The sequence below is a fragment of the Diabrotica virgifera genome, chromosome 9 (genome assembly GCF_917563875.1).
Source record: "Diabrotica virgifera virgifera chromosome 9, PGI_DIABVI_V3a".
Taxonomy (NCBI): domain Eukaryota; kingdom Metazoa; phylum Arthropoda; class Insecta; order Coleoptera; family Chrysomelidae; genus Diabrotica; species Diabrotica virgifera.
In genome coordinates this window covers 113,505,526-113,530,673 of record NC_065451.1, presented here as the reverse complement: position 1 = coordinate 113,530,673, position 25,148 = coordinate 113,505,526, and the positions used below count along the sequence as shown (strand labels likewise).

At 30.9% G+C, this 25,148-nt stretch overlaps 1 protein-coding gene across 1 annotated transcript in view; it reads left to right on the top strand.

Annotated features, from left to right (window-relative positions):
• Positions 1-4,591: 4,591 nt before the first annotated feature.
• LOC126892422 (heterogeneous nuclear ribonucleoprotein C) overlaps positions 4,592-25,148 on the top strand; it is a 2,215,671-nt gene continuing 2,195,114 nt past the window's right edge. Inside the window, exon 1 of the mRNA XM_050661951.1 lies at positions 4,592-4,841. The gene's annotated coding sequence lies outside the window, so the exon portion shown is untranslated. The remainder of the gene's footprint in view (positions 4,842-25,148) is intronic.

The following is a 25,148-nucleotide window of genomic DNA, read 5'->3' as shown; positions in this document are numbered from 1 at the left end:
ATAAACAATTAAATTGTTTATAACAATTTTTTGACCACTCGGATCGAAATCCCCCCTCGAAATTCGTAATCAGCAGCCCAAAATCCATAAGAAACCGTTGAGTTTGTCCATCAGAATTGAAAATGACACGGTGACCTCTACTTGGCGCCTAGACTAGACTACATCAATTTGGGTTTAGAAATAATCACGCAACACTAGACCAGGTCCACAGAATCACTGATCAAATAGAAAAAGCACTAAAAAAAAGTTCGTTCGGCAGTTTTCTGGTTGTTGCCCATTGGGCAAGTCGCGGACCCATCGCAGACTATGTAGAAGTTCAGTTTTTTGATAACCACAGTGTAGTTCAGATTTAAAAAAAGTCCTTTTTTTTTCAAAATAACTTAAAAATTATTAGTAATAACAAAAATCTCAACGAGTAAAAAAATGTAGGTTTCGCTTTTTTTAATATTTTAGATTTTTTTCCTGTAAAACAAAAATTGGTTAAGATATGACTGATAAAAATTTGCATACATTCATGATAATAGACTCGTTCAAGCCCTTTTAACTTCAGCCTTTTCAAAAATAAGCACTTTGAACCGATGAAACTACAGATCATTAAAAACAATACAAAAGTAAAGTTTTGTGGTGAAGCGGTAACGATAAATTTTATTTGAGATGATATTTTAGGAGATGAATATTACGATTTTTTTACCAAAAAAAGGGATCAACATTATTTTGAGCGTAACTTAGATACTTACTTTTAATGTTAGAGACTAAAAAAAAACAAAACTGAAGCTTTTTTAGACACTTTAAAAAAGTTGTAATGAGTTTTCTCCAATAAGTGCTTGATTTTTTAGTTATTTCACGTTGAACTGTTCAATTTGGAATTTGACGAATAAGAACCTACATTACACTAGCTACAACAACGACAGTTTTGTCACTTTTTATAGGATGTATTTTTATCAAGAATAATTTTTTCAACAAAATACTTACTTTTTGAGTTATTTGCGACACACCGTCTAAAAACGGGAATTTTTTGTTGAACTTATTCACTCACTCGCAAATAACTAGAAAAGTATTGACCTAGTGAAAAAACTCTATAGAACAAAAGTTGCTTAGAGTTAGTGAGTTTATCCCGTTCCGGACGTATTTTGAACGTATATTTTTTCACCCCCGAAAAGGGGTGCTCACTCCCTAGGCTCCCTAAAGCTCATTCCCAAGGCAAAAGTAAACATCGGCGCAATATCACTTTTTTCTTTGACATGTTATCTATGTGTATGTTAAATTTTTGGCATACACATAGATAACATGTCGACGGTTTGGAAGAAGAACGCTACAACTCAAAAATAACCAACTCTAAATGTTAAACTTTATTATGGGAAAAATTGTCAGAAGTTGCACTCATGTAATTACCGCTAGATGGCGACTTATAACAGTTTGACTTTGTCAATCCCATGCATTACATTTTATGGAAGAGCGTCGCAATATAGCTGTGTTTCAGTTGTTGTGGAAGTTACCACGTGTTTTTTGGAGAACAGTGTTACAAGTTAAAAAAGAAACGTATTTTTTTGGGGATTTAGTATTTAATATTTAATGCAAGACAATTACATTTCGTCTTAGGTAAGTATTCCTCACAGGATATGTGCGTTTATATAGAATTATTATAGCCATACAGTAACATTTCAACAAATTTTGGGAAAACCGGTTACAAATGCTAATTACAGGTAAAAAAGTGAGAACAAGAAAGGTCTTTCTATTTATATTTAACTGATAATAATGGACTCTTTAATGTTGTAAAAGATTTTACCTCTTATTTTTTACCTTACCAAAATTATAGTGAAAACTAGCACATTAAAATTTTAAAACGTGGCTCCTGAAAATTAGAACTTTTCGACTTGTAACGTTCTTCTTCCAAACCAACGAAGAGTTAACAGGGTCGTTTCATTACACACCTACACAATACAAATTAAATGCCGTGAGAGCTACATTTGTTTTTAATCACCCGAGCGCTTTCCTTTGTTGTCGGAAATACACAAAAACTCAAAGTTGTCTCGTCCGTGACGTGTCCGCGCCTCTGTGTGTGCAAGCACTAGAGAGTCGCGGACTTGACAAAGCGAGACGTCTTGAGATTCTCATCAAAGAATCAATCGAGTCCGCGTCTGTACTGCGTCTCGTCCGCGACTTGCTAATGCGTTCATACAGATTAAAAACAACGTAAAGAATCTCATTGAGACTAGTTTGCGACAAGTTTAGTCGCGTCCGCGACTCTCTAATTCTTTCTGGCCTTTCGTTTCCAATTTAGATAACAAAATTAAAATACAATAGGCAGATATAAAAGTAACATGATACGGGCAGCGATTAAAGTTAAAATAGAGTTGTAAATTCAAACAAAATAGATTCATTTATGCGCAAAGTTACTTGTTGACAAGTTTCGTTTTATCGGTAATCGGTGATAATTTTATGCATTCTATTCACTTTTTTATATGTTTATTTGAGTGTTATAAAAGATTATAACAAAACATTCGTTGGATGCTTCTTTTATCATACCAAGTATAATTTAATCTACTTCAACAAAAATTTATGAAGGAACAACAAAATATAAATATATTTTGACAGAGTAGGTTCAATGAATTTTTTGTGACTTTGCATCAGATGTCGTTTTAAAGAACTAGTTCCACTATGTGTCATTTTATAACGCTGTTCTTTATTTTTACATAATATGCACTTTGCAATTTTCATTGTTTTGCAATCGCCTGCCGCAATATCAAGTAAATCAGTATATTCCTTTTTCTTAATTAATTATGTTTCGTCTACAGATTTTTTTCTCTTAATTTTTGCAGTGGGCATACCTTCAAAATCAATTGTTCTCAATTTGTTCTGGTACGTATTCTGAGCCGAAAAAGGTTCAGGTTCAGACATTATCGCACAAAGTACATCCTTCAAAACGAACGTAACAAACAAGCCAAGCATATACTTCTTAATTATGAACTACTAGCTGACCCGGCAGTCTTCATACTGCTTCGATAGGTAAAAACAAACTTTTGTATAGAATAAACTTAAAAAATAAACAAAAGGAATTCGTAATTAATAAACAAAAAATGCTCGATGTGATTGAGTTTTCATTATTATTTCTAATGAATTACACATGATGTTTGAAATAATAAAGTTTAGTTAGAAGTAACAAAATACAGTTTGTAGTGCAACAGTTACAATCTTAAATTTGTTTATCTTATAATGAATGTAGCAGCTTTATTTTATTTACATTCAAAACAACCCTGTTCGGGGTTGTCCAACTATATAGGTGTTGATTAATCAAAATAAAATTAAATTAAAATTAAATATAATTAAATAAAATAAAATAAAATTAAATAAAAGTAAATAAAATCTAATAAAAATAATTAAAATTTAGTAAAATGAAATAAAACTAAAAAAATAAATGGAATTAAAAAATGAAATAAAATAAAATAAACGAAAATAAATAAAATGCTTAAATTAAATAAAATTAGACAAAATTAATTAAAATTAAATAAAATTTTATAATTTGCTGCTTGTTCTTTTCGTTTACTCAGAACTTTTCTCCTGCTTGCCGTTCGTCAGAAAAGTTCGGTTTAGAAATATTTTTTGAAAGTTTCGAACAATTAAAAAATTTATATTTTGCCCAATTTCAGTCCAAAAGTTAAACAGTTGCACTTTTCTTCAATGAAATTTGTTGCTTGTTCTTCTTTTGTCCTCAGAATATTTCTACGGCTTAAGATATTGTATTTCAGACAGCGATTGCGCTAGAGAAAAAAAATTTAGTACGGTTCTGTTCAGCAAGGAGTCTACCTACTTAATTTCGTATTTTTCACGTCATTATTGGGAGAGTTATGGCGTCATGGGTAACCCCTTATGAGGAACGGGTATGAAATATAGATAACAACCTACTCCCATTCTGGTCGAACATACCTGCCAAATTTCATAAAAAATCGGTAAAGTCGTTTCGGAGGAATACGCAATAAACACTGCAAAAAAAAGCATTTTATACATATAGAGTAGCAGTGCACAGGTTCAGACCTATCCAAATAAGTCCAAACAAAAGGCTCTCAATTAAAATTGGAAATAAACACCTTGCGCAATATGACATTAAAACTTCAAAATCTTTGAAGAAGTTTGATTATAAGTCAAACCTAAAGATATCGAAATCAAGTCAAGTCAAACTTTTTTACAAAAAAAGTTTGGTTTTCAACTCAAGTCAAGTTCGTTCAGCAAAATCAAACTAATAGTTTTACTTGATGCATCTCTAAGCACCATGGTCTGAGACCATTTTTAATTTCTACATTAATTGAAAAGAGTTATTATATTTGAATGTGTATATTCTTCAAAATACCAAGATATAATTTTTAATAAAAAACTAAATATAAAACATTCTATTTAAACTTTTACAGTAACACTTTTTACAAATAATTGTAACCTTAATAAAGATCTCACTCGTGCCCGAAATAATATCTCTGAAAGAACAACTGCAATAAAGGTCATAGTCTGCACTAAAATATTTCCACTATGCACCTTTCAACCTTTTACACAATACCCATACACCTCCTGCAAGTCGGAAAACAGAGTTTTCCGCGAATAAAATCGGAAAAGCTCGACGCCGACCGACCCTATATCGTCGCGATGCGCCAATGTTTACTACCGACGTCGCGGTGCTTTTCTTCAGTTTGCCGCATCGCGATCTAGAGTGTTGGTCGTATTCGGCAGTTCTCTGAAATTTACCTTTCGGCACGACTTCGCGAAGTTTTCGCCGGTTCGTACACATCGCGTGTTGTGAACTTGATTTTTTGTGCAATTTTCTGTGAAAACAAGAGAAATTTTGCGTCAAGGGGGTAAGTCAACGTTATTTTTTAACAAATATTAGCCCTAAAAAAATTGTGAGTATATATTAATGTGTATGTCATTATAAAGAGCGTGTTTTGTAAACTCCTTTAAAAATAAACAAAAAATTAAATATGACCGTTGTATGTAAAGTCAAAAAATATGTGACAATGTTTACTGTTTACACCACGAAGAAAAAAAGTTACTTTTAACAGTTTTTTAAAGTAGTTAAAAACAATATGGAACTTCATTTCAAATGAAGAATCGACATAGTTCAAATACATTATCGAAGATAAATTGTACAGTAACAGATTTTCATAAATCTGGAACTCAGAAGTGAACTACACTATGTCATTTCGAGCAACTGTGTTTAGCGTATGTTTAATAAAAAGGACGTTAATAAAAAATCTGATATATCCCATAATTGGTTGAAAGAAAATATTACCATATTTTAATGATACTATAAAATCAATTTGTATAATCCAACTAATGAAATAAGTTGATTAAAATAAATTATTCAAAACAACACTATGTCCACTTAGTGTAGTTTACCTTCGAGGTCCAGAATATTCGCCAGCACACGAAAGGCTATCGTGTGCTGGCGAATATTCACTGATCAAAACGAAAAAGGATGTTTGTGATTTGAACCAATTCTTTTTAGGATTATATTATTTTTATTTAATTACCTCTAAGGTTTTCGCCATAAATATAGCAAAGCTTTTTTTTGCAGATACAGCAAAAAATGATAAATGTGGAAAAGGCGATTTATTTCGTTAATAATAGCGTTATTAAAAATTATTTTAAAACAAAACTAATAGCGTAACTTCTACACAACGTCCAGGCATGCTTTCAATCATATTTCGAATAGTTTCTTGATCTATTTGTTCCAATTCTTCCACGAGAACTTCCTCGATTTGTTGTAGGTTTCTTAGTGGTTGACGATCTTTCAAATGCTTCCCAGTGTATCCCAAATGTTTTAAATAATCTGGACTAATCTGGACTCCTTGCTGATCACTCCATAACCTAAATATCGTGGGTAGTTAAAAAATTTTGCACTATCCTGGCCACGTGCGGTCTTGCATTATCTTGCTGAATAATAAATTCTGAATATATGTTTTCAGCAAATCAAACAATGTGTGATTCAAAAACCTAAAAATCTCTTAATGTACCGCTCTGCCTTCATCGTCCTCGTTGAATAACTACTAGGTCAGAGCAGTCATTTAAAATTTTTCCACCCCAAACCATAATTGGACCTCCACCAAAAGCCTGGGTTTCTTTAATTGTGGAGTCCAAAAAGCGCTCGCCTGGTGTTCTCCAAACCCAATATGCCCATGAACACGATTAAAAGGAATCTGGACTCGTTAGTCAACATCACATTACTCCATTGGACCACTGTACACATTACATTGTAACTGTAGTTCAATTCATGTGTTTTTCTGCATAGAAGCCTCTGGCTCTAAAGTATGCAGGGATCACGAGAGGCACTCTAGCTGGCCTTCTTGCATCAATCAACGGTCGTGAGTCTGATTAGGTATAAATTGCGTATTTACTCTTGTATGTCTTCTAACAACTCATTTTGTAGCGTTCGGGCAGTATCTCTTACGGCAGAATAGTTGTAAAATTCGAACCTCTCTAGTTGTAGTGGCCTTTGTATGATGCTTATAAGGTTGTCTTCTAATAATTCCATACATGTCATGTCTGATCCAGGCTCTATTAATCGCAGCACGATGACATTGAACATTTCTGCTGTATAGCGTCGTGAGTAACCTTTTTGAATTCAAGTTATTACCCTAGCAATTTGAATCTCTGTGAGATACACTCTGCAAGCACATCAAAACTTATCATTAATTCTTAACAACTCTAACGTAAATATGTACAGAAATTCAATAACGAAATAAATGTAATTCTAAAATGTTATGAAGTTTTGCTTTTTTATTGAATACAAGCAAATCTAAGCTAAGAAACTTGTTTTTTATGGACGTACATTATCAACTTCTGCAAAGAATAACGTTGTAACCAGCATTTATGATATTCTTCAGAAATGATAAAAAAGATATCAATTTTTTTTATTTATTTTTTTATATGCATATGATATTTTGTCAGGGTAAGAAGTAAGTAATAATTATTTGGAGTTCAACATTTATATAATTATTATATAAATGTTGAACTCCTCTTTTAGAATAATAGTGGAGTGCATATACACTGCGCGTCACAAAAAAGAGGCCACCTAGAATTTTGTAAGAATTTTTCAATAGCTTTAAGTTTATACAATTTATTCTATTGTAACTAAATTCCCACAATGCAGAAACACTTTTAGCGTCTTTTAGGTACCGACAAACGGTGCCGATAGGTCAATTAAGGGTAATAAGTTTGCAAAATTGATATCAGTTTTACGACTTCGGATAATGCATGTGTTGTTTGTACCTTATTTTTCTTGAAATATGGCTATTCCGTTTTTCAAAAACCTTTCACTAGAGTACAGTTGTTGGTACTTTCATGAACGACGACCAGGATCAGGCCCGAGAAGAATCACGACGGCCAGAGAAGACCGTTCTTTACAACGCACTTCTTTGCAAAAACGGGTCTTTACGGCTAGAGCAATCCAAAACCGTTTTCAAAATGCTCACGGGTGGACACTAAGCACTTCTACCGTGAGAAGAATGTTGAGGGAATTTGGTCTAAGGGCTCGCTGTCCAGCAACAGGACATTTGTTAACAGCAGCACATCGACAACGCCGACTACAGTTTGCTAGAGACCACGAGCATTGGACGATAGAAGATTGGAAAAATGTTTTGTTTAGTGATGAGTCTAGGATGGTTCTTTATGGCTCAGATTGTCGTATCAAAACATACAGAAGACGTGGGGAACGAAGTGCTGCTTGTGTTCGACGAGTACGTGTTGCTTTTGGAGGAGATTCGGTAATGTTTTGGGCAGGCATTTCATTCGAAGGACGTACTGATCTCGTATTTATTGATAGACGAGCGTTGAATGCTCACCGATACATTACCGAAATTCTAGACGAGCATGTAATGCCTTTTGCTGGGTTTGTCGGTGAAAACTTTATTATTAGGCAAGACAACGCGCGGCCACACGTAGCCAGGATGGTATCGCAATACCTGGAAACTGTCGGTGTGCCAAAAATGAACTGGCCGGCTCAAAGTCCAGATTTGAATTCGATTGAACATGTTTGGGACTAACTCAAACGAAGGGTAAGAAACAGAATACCTGCTCCAATAAATCGTGAGCATGGAAGCTCATGCTCATGGAAGAATGGGAAGCTTTTCCTCAAAACGACATCCAGAATTTGATTAATTCAATGCCAATCGAATGAGGAGGGTAATTCACAATAAAGGTGGTAATACACAATATTAATAATCACGACTTAATTGTAATTTTTATAAAGAAAACAGGAAAAATGTGCAATGTTAATTTTTTTAATTTTCAATAAAATAATTCTTTTGGAAAAAGTTATTTTTTTGACATTTGTTATTTTAAAAAATGATTGCATACTGCTTTATAACATATAAGAATATTATTCTTAAACATTACACAAACATATAATGACAATCACTTTCTGGTATGATTCGTAAAAATTAAAAAATGCCAAAAATTTTAGGTGGACTCTTTTTAATGACGCGCAGTGTAGATTTTCACTTAGAAAAAAATCAAACAAGACGGAACTTTTGTAATTTCATTAAGAAATGTTTAATAAACGACATATCAAAAAGTTCTGCTCAAGAAGTGGGTGCTTCATTTTTTATTAAACCAATGAACTACGAAATTAGATGTTTTTTAAATAACTCCAAAAATATAAATTTTAGAAAAAAACGGACTTGACCACCATTGAAAAATTCAGAAAATTTTACAAAAAGACTTACATAAAGAATTTTCTAAAATTAAATTTGTATCTTCTATAATTTTTTATTTATAACGCTAAAGTCACCCTTCTCATAAACATTGGCTCACTGTAAACTAATGTACGGCGAAGTGCACGGTTGAGTTATTTTAATGTAATTCTTTAACTAATGGATTAAATGAAATTTTACAAATTGAACATGAAGGAAGAATAAATAAGCTATTAATAGAAAGAAATAAAATGTATGGGCATAGTTCCGGTGTGGGCGGAAAGTGTGCCTTACCTGAATTTTGTTTAAAAATGATTTAAAAATGTGTAACTATTATAATTTTTCTTATAAAACTCTTAATTTTTGCACACCTTACCTTTCAATCATCTTACTAAATGATGTTTTATTAAAAAAAATCTCAAAAATTTAATTCAAATAATATGACGTCTCAAAAAATGTAATTTTTGAAATCTTCGTAGTTTTATAGAATTACCAGCAGTTTAAGACGGTATTACTCAAGTTTGAACAGATCTATTACAGTTTTCTAAGTGCTTTTTTAAATCTTCGAATGTATTATTTAAAATTCACTAAATTATTTTACTTTAGAAATGCAATGCACTATTTCATTTTAAGAAAATTAAGAAAGATAACAAAAATGTAATAAAAAACCGAAAATCACCAGCAAAAAGATGTTTTTACAAAGTGATCAAAACTTTTTGCTGTAAAACTTACCTAAAATACATTTAATAATAAGCTTCAACAACAATAAATGTTCAGCAAAAAAAATTTTTTTAGCTCTTATACAGTATGTCTGCGTAACTTGGAACCTACTGATAACTTTTTTATTATCAGTTTTACGAAAAAAAGTTATTCTTTATAAAATACTCTGCATCGCATATAATCTAAGATGCAATCATCAAATATCAAATTAAATTACTGTTATACGAGGTATGTCAAAAATATGAATTTCACTCAATCACAAATATTCAATTTCACTTTACATTCCACAATATCGAAAATTGTTATTAAGAAAAGTTACTTGGAATTAAAAAATTTGTTTTAGTGTTCAATTACATCTTTTTAATTAAAATATTGTGAATAATAAAGGCACTTAACTCTTAAAAAAATTAATATTTTTACATACCTCGTATAAAATTAAAAAGTTTATCTGATGGTTGTATCTTAGATTTTAGTCCAGGGAGAGCATTTTATGAAGAATAATTTTTTTTCATAACAGTGATAATAAAATAGTTATCATAATTGTAATAAAATGATGATGAGTATCCGTAATTTGAGAAAAAATGGAAATTTTTTTTTTCGATTACAATGATGTAATTGTATATTTAGACATCATTTCTAATTTCAAACAACTTTACATAATAGCATTTTTTGATATTCTGGGATATAAAGGTACTTTACTCTTTAACGAAATTCATGTTTTTGACATAACTCGTATAAAATTGATAACATTTGATATCTGATGGTTGCGTTTTAGATTTTTGACTATCCAGAGCATTTTATTAAGAATAACTTTTTTTCGTATAATTGATAATAAAAAAGTTTTCCATGTGGTTCCTAGCTACGCAGACACACTTTATAAGAGCTTCTGTATAAGAATTTTCAAATTAAAATGCCATATTCAGATTTCGCATAATCAAAAACAAAATAGAAACATATTTTATCAAAGTAAAATGATGAATATAACGATATTTTTAAAATTATTTAAACAAAATAATTGTTATTGTTTAAACAATTAATAAACAATTAGCGGCCAAATCTGCGAGTAGAACTTTCCACTTTAACATGTATATAAACTAACAAAAAAAGTTTTCCGAAACAATGCATGTTTTCGTTCTAATTGCACTCCCCTATAAGGTCTACTTTACACTTACAGTTACAGGTGGTAGTTACAGTTTTTGATAGAAATATAAAGTTCATCTAATAATCTTGTAACTGCATTTACGATGTTCTTATCTGATACACGTGTAGTACATATCTATCTAGTCAAAATTATCGGAACTTAGCAGCCAGTGCGGCGAATAAAATTTTGGTGTAGTTTTTGAAATATGGGTATTATTTTAATACGTTATATCTGTAGTTACTCTATTATTCTACAAATAATTCAAATATTTTTTATATTTATGGTATTGCTTCATTCGGAATCTTTCTTATAAATGCTAATCATATTGACAGATAGAGCATAAAAAGTTGTACATACAAGAAGAACACTGTAACTCAAAATCGCCTAAAACGTTAGCCACAACGTTATTCTATGCAGCAGTCGATGTCTAATCATAAGTTCCTACCTAATGCAATAAACAATTTACATTAAATTAAGGTATTGGCTCCTTTTTCATTTGGATCAGTGTATATTATGTTCATTATACTTGATAATGTGCAAAAGGATAATTTCAGATGTTTTCGTATTAAATATTATAAATCTTTTTAACCAAAAGATTAAAACTACATTTAACAGACAAGCGTTAAAAATGTGAAAGAGATTTGCTCTGTCACACAAGCCATATCCTTCTTCTAATACAACTTCTTCCAAAGCGAAGATTTCGCCGGTTCGTACACATCGCGTGTTGTGAACTTGATTTTTTGTGCAATTTTCTGTGAAAACAAGAGACATTTTGCGTAAACGTTATTTGTTAACAAAAGTTAGCCCTACAAAAAATTGTTAGTCCATATTGTTTAGTAATGCAGTAAAACTTGTTAATAACGGCCACTAAAAATGAAAGAAATCATAGCCGTTATAGAAAGGTGGCTTTTGCCAGGTTTTGTAGTCCACAAATACATAAAAGATAATTGGAACTTTGTTTATTTTATTAATTAAAGCAAATATAGTTCTATACATAAACGGAGACTACTAAAACTAATTTAATATACTAGTATAAAACAAAACTCATACTATACTACGAAAAAAACATATGTTAAGCTGTTTGAAGAATTTTTCAATTTTTATTCATTGGGATTTTTACTTGTATTCAATTACTAATGGATTTTATTTCAGACCTTCCATCTTGGCACATAGCAAAATATTCAAACGATGTTTTGCTGCCTTCTTCCCTGCACATTTTTCATTTTTTTATGCAAATGTGTTAGACATGGTTTGGTAAAAAAGCCTTCTTTCCTCAGCAATGTATACATCTGGAGAATAATTCCTTAATATCAATGGTAACTTGGTTTGCCTCTACGTTGTCGAAATTAACCTCACCATCAACTGATTAAATTTTATATTAAGATGCTTGCAGAAACTTTCCAACCATCTATTTGATACTGTAAAATTCTTCATTGCCAAACTGCTTAATCCTTCAAGTCCTTCTTATTTAAGTAACGGCCCAAATATTGAAATTGCATTATTGCTTTGCGAAACCAATATTGTCGATAACTTGCTTGATACACTGGCAGTCCTTTTAACTTCGGAAACTTTCGTTTTTGCTCCAAGTTAACACCTTCCTAAATTATATTTATTTTGTCTGTTTGGGCTTTGAAGACATGAGGTTATTTGACCGCGTCCGTATTATAAAGGTGGCCGTAAATACCAGGTCATAAATAAGGAAATCTACATACAGTGCGGTGGAATAAGTGTTGCCCCCCCATTAACTTGTTTATTTTAAGAATATAAGCAAAACGCTTGGACTGGTTGATTTTTAAACTAACCATAGTATAATATAGCATCAACGTTTAGAACTTTACGCGATCCCTCTTCAGGTGACAGGCATAACTTTGATTTTTTTAAATGGGAAAGTACATCATGTGACACCTCATTTAAATGCTCTTAAAATACTGACTTCAAAAATGTATAATATTTTAATCCTCTTTGAGAGCGTAGGCGCAAATTTCGGTTGAATTCTTTCTAAATGCAATCATTTTTTTCGAATCCTGAAAAAACTAATAAATATTTTTAAAAAATTTAAACGCAGAATGAAATATTACAGTATTTTCGATGGTCTGTAGTCCCTGAGAACTCCTATAATGTTTATTTTAATAAGTCACAGTGGTGAAAAAAAAAGAGAAAATTTAGTGTGATTTTTAATTTCAAATATATCATTCAAAAGAAACTTTTTGTTTATTCTAAGGGACTGCCAGCCCTCGGTAATAATCTAATATTTGATTCTGCGTTTAAATTTTTCAAAAATACTTATTAGTTTTCTCAGAATTCGAAAAAAAAAATAAAAATAAATGCGTTTAAAAAGAGTTCGACCGAAATTTTGCGCCTACGCTCTCAAACAGGATTAAAGTATTATACATTTTTGAAATCAGTATTTTAAGAGCTTTTAAATGAGGTGTCACATGATTTACTTTCCCATTTAAAAAAATCAAAGTTATGCCTGTCACCTGAAGAGGATCGCGTAAACTTCGAAACTTTGATGCTGTAATATACTATGGTTAGTTTAAAAATCGACCTGTCCGAGCGTTTTGCTTATATTCTTAAAATAAACAAGTTAATAGGGGGGGGGGCAACACTTATTCCATCGCACTGTATAATTATTGGTTTGGGGAATTTTGAAACTGGCCGTTAGTAGAGGTGGCCCATTTTGAAAGTTAGCGTTAACACAGGTTTTACTGTATGTCATTATAAAGAGCGTATTCTTTACAAAACTAAAAAAAAATTAAATGTGACTATTGTAAAGTCAAAAAATATTAAAATATGTGAAGATGTTTACACCACTCAGCGAACTTGAAAAGAAGTTACTTTTTACAGTTTTTTAAAGAAGTTAAAAAAATCATATGGAACTTTATTTTAAATGACGAATCGACATAGTACAAATACAGTCATCGATGACAAACAATAATAGATTTTCAAAAATGCTATATTTCTTGTAAAGCCTTTAAAAATGTAAAAAAATTAAATATGGCTATATATGGGAGTGCAATTAGAACGAAAACATGCGTTGTTTCGGAAAAATTTAAACAAGCTTATATTTTTCTAAAACTTTTTTTGTTAGTTTTTATACATGTTAAAGTAAAAAGTCTTACTAGCAGATTTGGCCGCTAATTGTTTATTAATTTTTTAAACAATAACAATTATTTTGTATAAATAATTTTAAAAATATTGAAAAATTCATTATTTTACTTTGATCAAATATGTTTCTATTTTGTTTTTGATTATGCTGAATCCGAATATGGCATTGCAATTTGAAAATTCTTATACAGAAGCTCTTATACAGTGTCTCTGCGTAGCTAGGAACCACATGGAAAACTTTTTTATTATCAATTTTACGAAAAAAAGTTATTCTTAATAAAATGCTCTGGATATTCAAAAATTTAAAACTCAACCATCAGATATCAAATTTTATCAATTTTATACGAGTTATGTCAAAAATATGAATTTCGTTAAAGAGCAAAGTACCTTTATATTCCAGAATATCAAAAAATGCTATTATGAAAAGTTGTTTGAAATTAGAAACTATGTCTAAATATACAATTACATCATTCTAATCCAAAAAAAAAATTTCAATTTTTTCACAAATTACGGATAATCATCATCATCATTTTATTACAATTATGATAACTATTTTATTATCAATTTTAGGAAAAAAAGTCTTCATAAAATGCTCTCTCTGGTATAAAATCTAAGATACTTCGATTTAACTTATAACAATAACAAATACATATTACTGAAATTAGATAAATAGTTGATATTAAAAAATACAAGTTATTGAAGTAAAGCAAAAACAAAAACAATATATTGCAAAAATTATATAAATTATTGCAAATTGAACATACAACAAATAAAATCAACATCAGGAACTAATAAGTTTAAGCTGCTGCATGTGACACACAAATATATTTTAGTTACGTGTACATTACTGTAATTTTTTAGTTAGTCATTAAGAAACTCTTCTACTGAATATTACGGTCTTTTCGGCAATAGGCTTTTGTGATTTTACGGAACTTGGGAAAAATGTTGTAGATTTAAGTTGTAAAGGGAGATGGTTGTATAGTTTTTTTTGCGGAAGATAATAATAAATTTCTTTATTAATTCAGTGAACGGGAACGGTAAATAGACCAATCGGCATAGTACAAATACATTATCGATGACAAACAGTAACAGAGTTTCACAAAAACGGTACAGTTCTTACAGTAAAACATTTAGGAATATAAAAAAAATAATATTAATGTTGTAAAGTTAAAAAATATTAAAATATGTGAAGATGTTTACACCACTCAACGAACTTAAAAGAAGTTACTTTTTACAATTTTTAAAGAAGTTAAAAAACAATTTGGAACTTCATTTCAAATGAATAATCGACATAATACAAATACATTATGGATAACAAACAGTAACAGATTTTCACAAATGAAGTGTATAGGGGAAAAGGCAATAATTAAGTCCAAAAACTATATTTTTCAGGAGAAAGAAAACAAAATTTGGAATGATAAACTTACCATTCTTTTTTACCTTTTTAGTTAAATATTTTTATAGATTTAGATCGATATGAACTTTTTATTAATAGCTAGAATAATGTTATGATTGAATTTTTATTTCGTAGTTAGTTTAAACAAAATGTTTGCTGAGTTATTTCCTTATTTGAACATATCAAAGCATTTTTATTTTTATTCTATTTATTTTTTCGTAAGGCATATCTATATCATTGAAACGAACAAACCAAGCTACCAGCTACTGATTAAAGTTAACCTAATTTCTAAAAGTCACTTTGATCGTCGGGTACATCATCAGGCACATATGGTAACTTAGGATGATTAGCAGAAATACGTTGCCTGCAGTACTCATTGATCCCATTTCTTCACAGAATTAGAACTTTTATATCAGCACACTTTTCTTTCGGCTAAGGTAAAAGTGTTTGGTAGAACTGATTAAGTTCTTGAAGGTCCTGTACCTTTGATTTCCCTTTCTGGTTCTTCCGTTGATCTTTTACTAAGGACGACTTGAAAGATTGGTTACATGTTTTCCTGTGAACCACGGTTGTGCATTTTATTTCAAGGAACATTAACTGTTGTAGTTGCGGATAGAAAAAGAAAATTTCTTTTTGCAGAAATTGGAGAACAAAAATGTACCACAATAAAAACTTTCAAAAAAGACTCTTAAAACTGAAGAATACTGAATACTTTTAATAAAATTGCTTCAATAAACGTGTCGAAACAACAACTAATAAACACAGCTGATGACCTGAGTAAGAGTAATTAAGAATTTTATGGACTGTGTTGGTTATTCCCATGTTTCATGTTGACTATGTTGGCTTTCCCACGCAGTAGATGTTTAAAACCTTGAATATCTCAGGTTTTGCCAAGATAACAAACCTGGCAAACAGAGAGCGTGAACAGTTAAAACGGTTTATTTTTTAATTTTGAACTATGTTAGCCGTTTCTCAGTACTCTTCAAATTGTATAGTTCTTGAAAAATCTATCGTACAACATTAAAACAAAACATACAATTATTCAATTATTTTGTTGAAGCAATGTCGAATGACTTTAAGTAATTCTGTTCAAATGGGCCATATACACTGCGAGGCATAAGTTAAGGATATATAAAGATTATGCTGATTTTCAAAGTAAATTTTTTTGGGAACAGATTAACGGATTTTGGTATTTTTTTATTATTTTAGATTTTTCTTTATTATTTACGCAGTTGTGCAAAGTTATACCCAAACTCCTTTTTTGTACTTATTCCGGGTGGAAGAAAAGGAATGTTTTGCTTATGTTAAGTTTGAGACACCCTGTAGGGAGAACGAAGTACATATTATATTGTAGTCTTATCTTTTGTCAATATTATGGCTTTTGAATATCCCTGATATCTTTAGAAAAAAAAATAGGTGGTTTTACTCTTTAACATGTGTTTTAACTGAAACAAAACTAAATTAACAAAAAAAATATCCGTTAACATAACTTTAAAAACAGAAAGGCACATAACGTAAACAGTTTTTCTCGACACCTATAAGAGTTATTTGTCGACTAGGTAAGCGGTATGCACAGCGAAAATAAGAGAGACGAGATTGTATAATGGAGGCTCTGTGATGTTTTGCGGTTGAATTTCCTAAACAGTAAGTACGGATTAGGTGTCTAGGTGGAGGCTCTTTAAATAGCAAGAGGTACATTACACATATTTTTTTCTTTGAATACTCCGTTTTTTCGTATTATATATAGGAAATAATTTCATCTTAGTGGTATGATAAGACATGACCACCTCACTTAGCGCATGTCATCAGTTAAAAAACATAAAAGACGTTGTTTCTTTGTTGTTAAAGACGCCAGAAAAATTTAGAAAATAAAATATTTACAAAATTTGAGACTACCAAATATTATCGACGTATACCCTCCTTTGTACCTTTTCCTCAGTACAGTTCTTTGTTTCTCAAGATATCACGGACATTCAAGAGCCAAAATGTTCCCAAATCATAAGACTATAATATGATTTCGACGTATACTCACATTTGTACCTCGTTCTCCCTACAGGATGTCTCAAACTTAACATAAGAAAAACACTTCTTTTCTTCCACCCGGTATAAGTACAAAAAAAAAGTTTGAGTAAATCTTTGCACAACTGCGTAAATACTATAAAAAAATCTAAAATAATAAAAAAATTAGCGGAATCCGTTAATCTGTTAACGAAAACTTTGAAAAATGAGCACAATTTCTCTATATCCCTATTGCGTAAATACTATAGAAAAATCTAAATAATAAAAAAAAAAGAATGTGTGTGTACTTTGTACGCACGTAAGAAGTTATACTTCTATTACTTATATGATTATATGATTATAAACGAAATTAATATACTTTTTATTTATATTAAACTAATTTATACTTACTACTTCTCAGCCATTTTTATTAAAACAGTGCCAAAAATTAAAATAATAAAAGAATAAAACACACACAAACACATTAAAAATGCCACAAATGATTTCTGAACATTAATTGTCGGATTTTTTTTTAACTAAATACGTATTTTCTGAAAATAAAATTATATAATAAACATATTTACAATCATAAAATATATAAAAAAAAAATAAAAAAATAAAAGTTTCTATTGGGATTCGAACCAACTTATGAGGGCGGTTGGTATTGGCGTTGTATTGGGGTTCATTCGTATTAAACGCTGCGCCACGGAGACAACGTGTCATTATGTGCGAAGATCGACTAACTAAACGGATTAAACTTTTGACATTTTTGAATTACATAAATCAAATTATTTTGATTTTGAATTGAAATTATTTAGAATTGAAAAAATACAACAAAACATAGAGTAAGAAAACAATATATTGGGTGAATATTGATAGAAATTTTGATGGTAATCAAATTATGTAAATAAAAGTATTACATACTATGTATTTTGGTAGGTTCAAATAGGTAGGTACCTATGATACATTTACAATTATTACGTACCTGTTGCTTTAAAAACTATTTAAAAGTCACTACAATTATAAACTTTTTTGTTTCTGTCCTCACAACAATAAAACTAATATATTATACATTTGTTTACCTTCATATTGAACAATTATTTATTATTGACAGATCATTTCAACACCCAATCAGAGCCCGTATAACGACTAATACCATACTGTCGGTGTGCGCATGCGCGCAGATCAATATAAATTCACCCTCAATCTCAATCGCGCCTAAAGAAGTATAACTTCAAAAAATTTAGCGGAACCCGGTAATCTGTTAACGAAAAAGTCAACTTTGAAGAATGAGCACAATTTTTCTATATCCCTAACTTACGCCTCGAAGTATACGTTCATAGGCCTGGATACCGCGTAACAAAAAAAAATTGATTGATTTGCTATTAATCAATTTTTTTTAAATTATTTTAATAGCTTAACGGTGTCTAGTCGGATATATGGGAACACTGGAACAGGGGAAGTTTTAATTGTGAAACAGGTTCTTCTTCTTCTACGTCACTACAGCCCAAATTGAGCCTTGGCCTCCTTTATTTTTTGCCCCCACCCTTGCTTGTCTGTGGCTGCTCTTCTCCATACACGGACTCCTAAAAGGGCTTGTGCGTCGCTGTTTACTGTGTCTTCCCAGCGCTTTCTTGGCTTTCCAACCAGTCTCTTTCCCTGCATTCTAGCATTCAGTGCTCTTTTTGGTAGCCTATTCTCCCCCATTCTTATCATATGCCCGGTCCATTGCAATCTTTGTATTCTAATGAAGTCTGACAGGGGTGTTTCCTTATAGAGTTGATAAAGCTCGTTGTTGTATCGACTTCTGAAGATTCGGTTTTCCCTCACAGGTCCTAGTATTCTCCTCAGTAATTTCCTTTCGAATAATTATTTTTTATCGATATCTCGCATAATATATAGGTACATACTTTTTCCTATATCGTATATATCTTCATTCAATGTATCATAATATGATATGATATATCGATGTATAATTTATTTTCGCCATTCCTAGAATATTCTGTTTACCGAAAAAAGAAGCCCATATATTGGAATCCTATTATTTATTAACCACATTCTATAGAAATAAATAAAGAAAAGCTATAAACCACGTCAAAAGAAATCTAAGGTTTCGAACATGCTGAAGTTACATGGATGTGCGCGGTGTAGGTCGCGATCACGGTCGCTACATCGATGTCAAAACAAACCTTCATTTTCTTATGCTTAGCCGCCTTGCAAGAAAATGAGACGGCTAAGCATCAGAGCTATTAGAGTGTTGCATTCCCTTGTCTCATTTTTCCGTTTTCTCGAGAAGAAATGTATGCTTGTCAGATTCTATTACACCCCTTACTTACTGTCTCACGCTACGCCTTTGAATCTCTATATGGGTTAAATTTATAAATAATTTATATTTAAATCGTCTAAAAACTAAAACCTATTTTTTGTTTGTAAGGTAATAAAATGCAACAAATAAATAACTTTGGTATTGCATGTCATTGAAATGAGCTCTAATTATTTGTTCTCGTGTATATTGCAGCTAATAAACAAACAATATACACCAATCACAGTTCAAATTAAATGTAAACTTGTTACTGTTTGATACAATTTTCCAAAATTGGCTATTTAGTCCATTCACTCACGGTAAAATATTGTCAAAGAAAAAAAAGGGATATTGTGCTGATGTATGCTTTTCCCCTGGGGGTGAATTTTATACCTTCTCTGGGGTGATAAAATATACTTTCAAAATAAGTCAGAAAATGGATAAACTGACTAATTTTAAGCAAATTTTGTTCTGTAGCGTTTTTTCATAAAGTCAAAACTTTTCGAGTTATTTGCCAATGAATATGTTCGTTTTTCAACAAAAAATACTGTTTTTGGCAAATAACTCCAAAAGTAAGTATTTTATCGTCTGGTATCTGGTATATGTGTGAGGTCTCTAGACCTCATAACGGACCTCTAAATTTTATTTATGATAATAAATGAAGATGAGAAAAAAGAAAGGAATACTAATATAATAGTAAGGTAACAAGTAATATAACACGTATCTACTTTTGAATATTTGGGAAATATAATAACAGATGATGGAAAACGGACTTGGCAATAAGTAATAAACTAAAGAAGGCAACTAACGTGTATTACTCTTTAAATAATACAATTTTTGGAAAGTAAGAAATAAACAACAAAACTAAACTCTGAGTATATAACAGCATAGTAAATCCGATAATGACATATGGGGCGGAAACATGGATTGTGCAAAAGAAACATGAATCAATGATAAACGCGACCGAGATGAAATACATGAGAAGAATAGCTGGAGCTACGAAGTTTGATAGATTCAGAAATGAGGATATAAGAAGAGAGCTGGAACAAGAACCGATAATGAGGAAGATCGAAAACAAACAATTAAGCTGGTTTGGACACATACAACGAATGGAGCAAAAAATACTTACAAAGAAGGTACATGAAGACAAAATGGGAAACAAAAGAAAAAAGGGAAGGCCGAGGAAGACATGAATGAACCAGATCCAGGATATGAGTGAAAGGAGACACATGAGTATGAGGGATATGAAGAACCTGGCCATCAATAGAAGCGATTGAAGAAATGGATAAAAGTCGGAACCCGACATCCGACGCCTTGAAGGGCACTAAGGATTCTGAGAAAGAAGAAGAATACGAACCTATTTTTCATTAGTTACAACTTTGCCTTTGCTGGGTCTAGGGACCTCACACATAGACCGTTTTTTTTCACTTTTTATTAGCTATATTTGTACTAAGAACATTTTTTTAATAAATTACTTACTTTTTGAGTTATTTCCAAAAAAACCGTGTTAAACCGTATTTTTTGTTGTTGAAAATTGAACGTATTCACTCGCAAATAACTCGAAAAGTATTGGCTTTGTGAAACAACTCTATAGAATAAAATATTGCTTAGAATTATTCAGATTATCCAATTTCGGACGTTTTTTGAATGTATATTTTTCACACCAAAGAAAGGGTAAAATTCTCCCCAAGGCAAAAGCCTAGGTACATTGGAACAGTACCACTTTTTTATTGACATGTTAGCTATGTGTATGCCAAATTTTATTTCAATCCATGCGGTTCTTTAAAATTTGGAACAATAACCGTGAGTAAACGGACTAATTTAAAATCAACAGTAAAATCTGAATAACTAGGACCATGTCTATGTCTAGTACGTAATCCTGTATACGATATATATTTTTTCTACGAGCGTGCAAAAATGTCTACTTTCGCGCACGCATTTTAGTTTGGAAAGTTTCACTTTTCCGCACGCCTGTTACTTTTCCGCACGCGTGTTACTTTTCCGCACGCGTGTTACTTTTCCGCACGCGTGTTACTTTTCCGCACGCGGTTTTTACTTTTCCGCACGCGTGTTAATTTAGATATGTTAATATGGCCTTAAAGTAATTATAATACATGCAATAAACTCATATTTAGATATTATTTACTAATTTATTAACGGGATAATTCGATGAAATAAAATTATTTTGATATAATATTCGAAAGTCAAATCGGTAGACAATAACAGTCGTTTTGAATCATCGTCATGGAAACCAAGATCGTCGTCATGCTAACTAATTATATTGAAAGTTTGGTTTTGACAACCTTGTCAAAGAATTAATTTGTGTATGTATTTTCATATTAATTAAATTAATTGATTAAGATTTGGTAATTTTTTAAAGACTCTTAGAAAAAATATTGTTCCTAACTCTTGCAGAAAGTCTCTTTTCCGCACTCGACTGCTTGCCGAACTCCCGCTTCGCGTCGTTCGGCAAACTGCAGTCGCATGCGGAAAAGAATGACTTTCTGCACTTGTTAGGAAATAGTATATTGTGCAACAAGTGCAGAAAGGTACTAATTTCTCACGAGTTTGAAAAGTTGCGGTACGAGCGCAAGCGAGTGCCGCAATTCAAACGAGTGAGAAATTACCTTTCTGCACGTGTTTCACACTATACTTTTTCTACAAGCACAGTTTTTCCTAAAAATAAAAATCACAATTTCCAAACGACGATTAATTATAATAGGTACCTATGTGATAAATTTTAAACTGTATTTAATTAATACCTACTAATCAATTTAAATTCCTTATACCTAAATAAATTGCACAGAAATCAGTTAAAAAATTAATGCACTGCCTTAATTTGTTTAAATTTAAACAATTATTACACATTATTGACATTATATATATGCAGTCACGGATTTACACAAAACCTACTTCATTCGACGTCTCTTGCACAGGTTGCTAAATCCTTATTGGTTATTTGATAATTATAAAATGTTTAATAAGGATAAAATTTTAAAATAAAACAGTTGTAACATCCATAATTTAATTTCTATGCTATAGTTAAATATAATAATTGTCTTATAGGTTATATATTTGTCTAAAGTTTAACCACGGATGTAAACAGAATATAACGTTACTCAGAATGCGGTAGTCCACGGATGTAAACAGAATATAACGTTACTCAGAATGAGGTAGTCAACTGTGCAGAAAAGAACTTTGCGGCACAGAAACGTCACTTTGCGGCACAGAAACGTTACTTTTCTGCACACTAATGTCAAATATCTTATACTGTGAGAAAATATCAAGTTTGCTAACATAAAACCGTGCAGAAAAGTGCACTTTGAATAGTGGTTGTAGAAAAATAACTATTTTTAAATTGCTAGAAATAAAATTACAGATCATTACCTGTCAATTAAATGGACAATGGATAATTGATTCACGACTATATGATACAATTTGCACCGGTTTCATTGAAGTATCAACAGCAATGGAGAAACTTTTTTAATATTGCTATAAATTGAATGAGCATTTGACAAACGATTTTATTTTTAAATTATTTTATTGTTGACCATATTTCTCTTCATTTGGTTTCTTGTGTTGACCTTTTGTTTATATTTTTATGTATTGTTCATAACTTTTGCTTATTAGTGGCCAATTTTTCATCATGAATAAGGAAATTTAAGTTTATAATACCCAATAGTAGCAGTTTTTCTCTCTATATTTTTTCTAACATTTTGACCACTACCAAGTTGCCTTATGTCTCAATATCGTTGCTGAAATTTTTTCCGAAAGCATTTTATTTCCGAAAGTTTTGTTGCTTACTAAACAACATAAGTAAATTATTGACTTATAGTCTGATTATACATTGCAGTCTATACATGCACACACATCTACTTTTTTTGTCATGATGTAATCTATTCAAGCATGGTTTTCTCTTCTTTTATGTTAATAATAGTCATAATAATAATATGTAGTCAAATTATATCACAATGTATCGTAATATCCTCTTTTTTGTGACCTTTTTTCACATCCAAACTGAAGCCACCCACTTCTCTTTGTTGAAATACGTCAACATATGTAGGTACATAATATATTAATTAATAATAAAGGATTAAATCTCAACCAGATCTACTAAAAAGAAATAAATGCATATAAATACAAATACAGCATATTTAGCATTTCTCCATATAATATGTAAAGTACAAATTACACACATGACCATATTTATAATATATTATATGTCCTTGCAATTGTTTACACTATACAGGGTGTAACAAAAATACAGGTCATAAATTAAATCACATATTCTGGGACCAAAAATAGTTCGAATGAACCTAAGTTACCTTAGTACAAATATGCACACAAAAAAAGTTATAGCCCTTTGAAGTTACAAAATGAAAATCGATTTTTTCGAGTATATCGAAAACTATTAGAGATTTTTTATTGAAAATTGATATGTGGCATTCCTATGGCAGGAGCATTTTAAAGAAAAATTATAGTGAAATTTGTGCTCCCCATAAAAATTTTATGGGGGTTTTGTTCCCTTAAAACCCCCAAACTTTTCTGTACGTTCCAATTAAATTATTATTGTGGTACCATTAGTTAAATTCAATATTTTTAAAACTTTTTTGGCTCTTAGTATTTTTTCGATAAGGCAGTTTTTATCGAGTTGCGGCTTCTTTTTTAATATGTTTACATAAAAAATTTATGGGGGTTTTGTTCCTTTAAACCCCCCAAATGTTTGTGTACGCTCCAATTAAACTATTACTGTGATACCATTAGTTAAACAAAATGTTTTTAAAACTTTTTTGCCTCTTTGTATTTTTTCGAGAAGGCAACTTTTATCGAGATATGACTTCTTTTTTAATTCGGTTCAAAATATACCTAAAAATGTAAATCATACATAAATTTTCATATTATTACCAAGTCTCCATAATCGTACTTAACCATATACAAATAATATGTGGTGGATTTGACAAATATTCAAAATATCTCGATAAAAACTGACTTTTCTAAAAAGTACTAAGAGTTAAAAAAGTTTTAAAAATATTTTGTTTAAGTAATGGTACTACAATAATAATTTAATTGGAACGTACACAAAAGTTTGGGGGGGGGGGGCTTAAAGGAACTACACCCCCATAAAATTTTTATAGGGTGTCCAAATTTCACTATAATTTTTTCTTAAGATGCTACTGTCATAAGAATGCCATATGTCCATTTTCAATAAAAAATCTTTAATAGTTTTCGATATATTGGAAAAAATCGATTTTCATTTTGTAACTTCAAAGGGTTGTAACTTTTTTTATATACACATTTGTTCTAAGGTAAGTTAGGTTCAATCAAACTATTTTTGGTCCCAGAATATGTGATTAAATTTATGACCTGCATTTTCGTTACACCCTGTATAATTGTACCAACTTCGATTTCTAGTGTTGTTGTTACCTATATACCATTATAATATTATACGACAAACAATTCACTTTACCTCGTTCTTTCACCATTTGTTCTTTTCACTAAGTTCTTGGACCTACGCAAGTTATGTTATGTTATTCAGCACATCCACCAACTTTACATTCTTACCATCTAACTTTCACTATTATTCCAATATTTCTTTATTTTTATTATTTTTACTACTAGTATACAGGGTTCGGCATAAGACAGGCAACACATTTGTATTAAAAGAAAAAATGCAGTGTCAAAATGAATTTATTCAAAGAAATTAAAAGTGATTTGAAAAACGGTTACTGTAAGTGTTTAAATTGATGCCCATCTTTATCAATGCATTTTATTGCAACGTTTCGCAACGGAGAGGCAGATCCGGCGAAG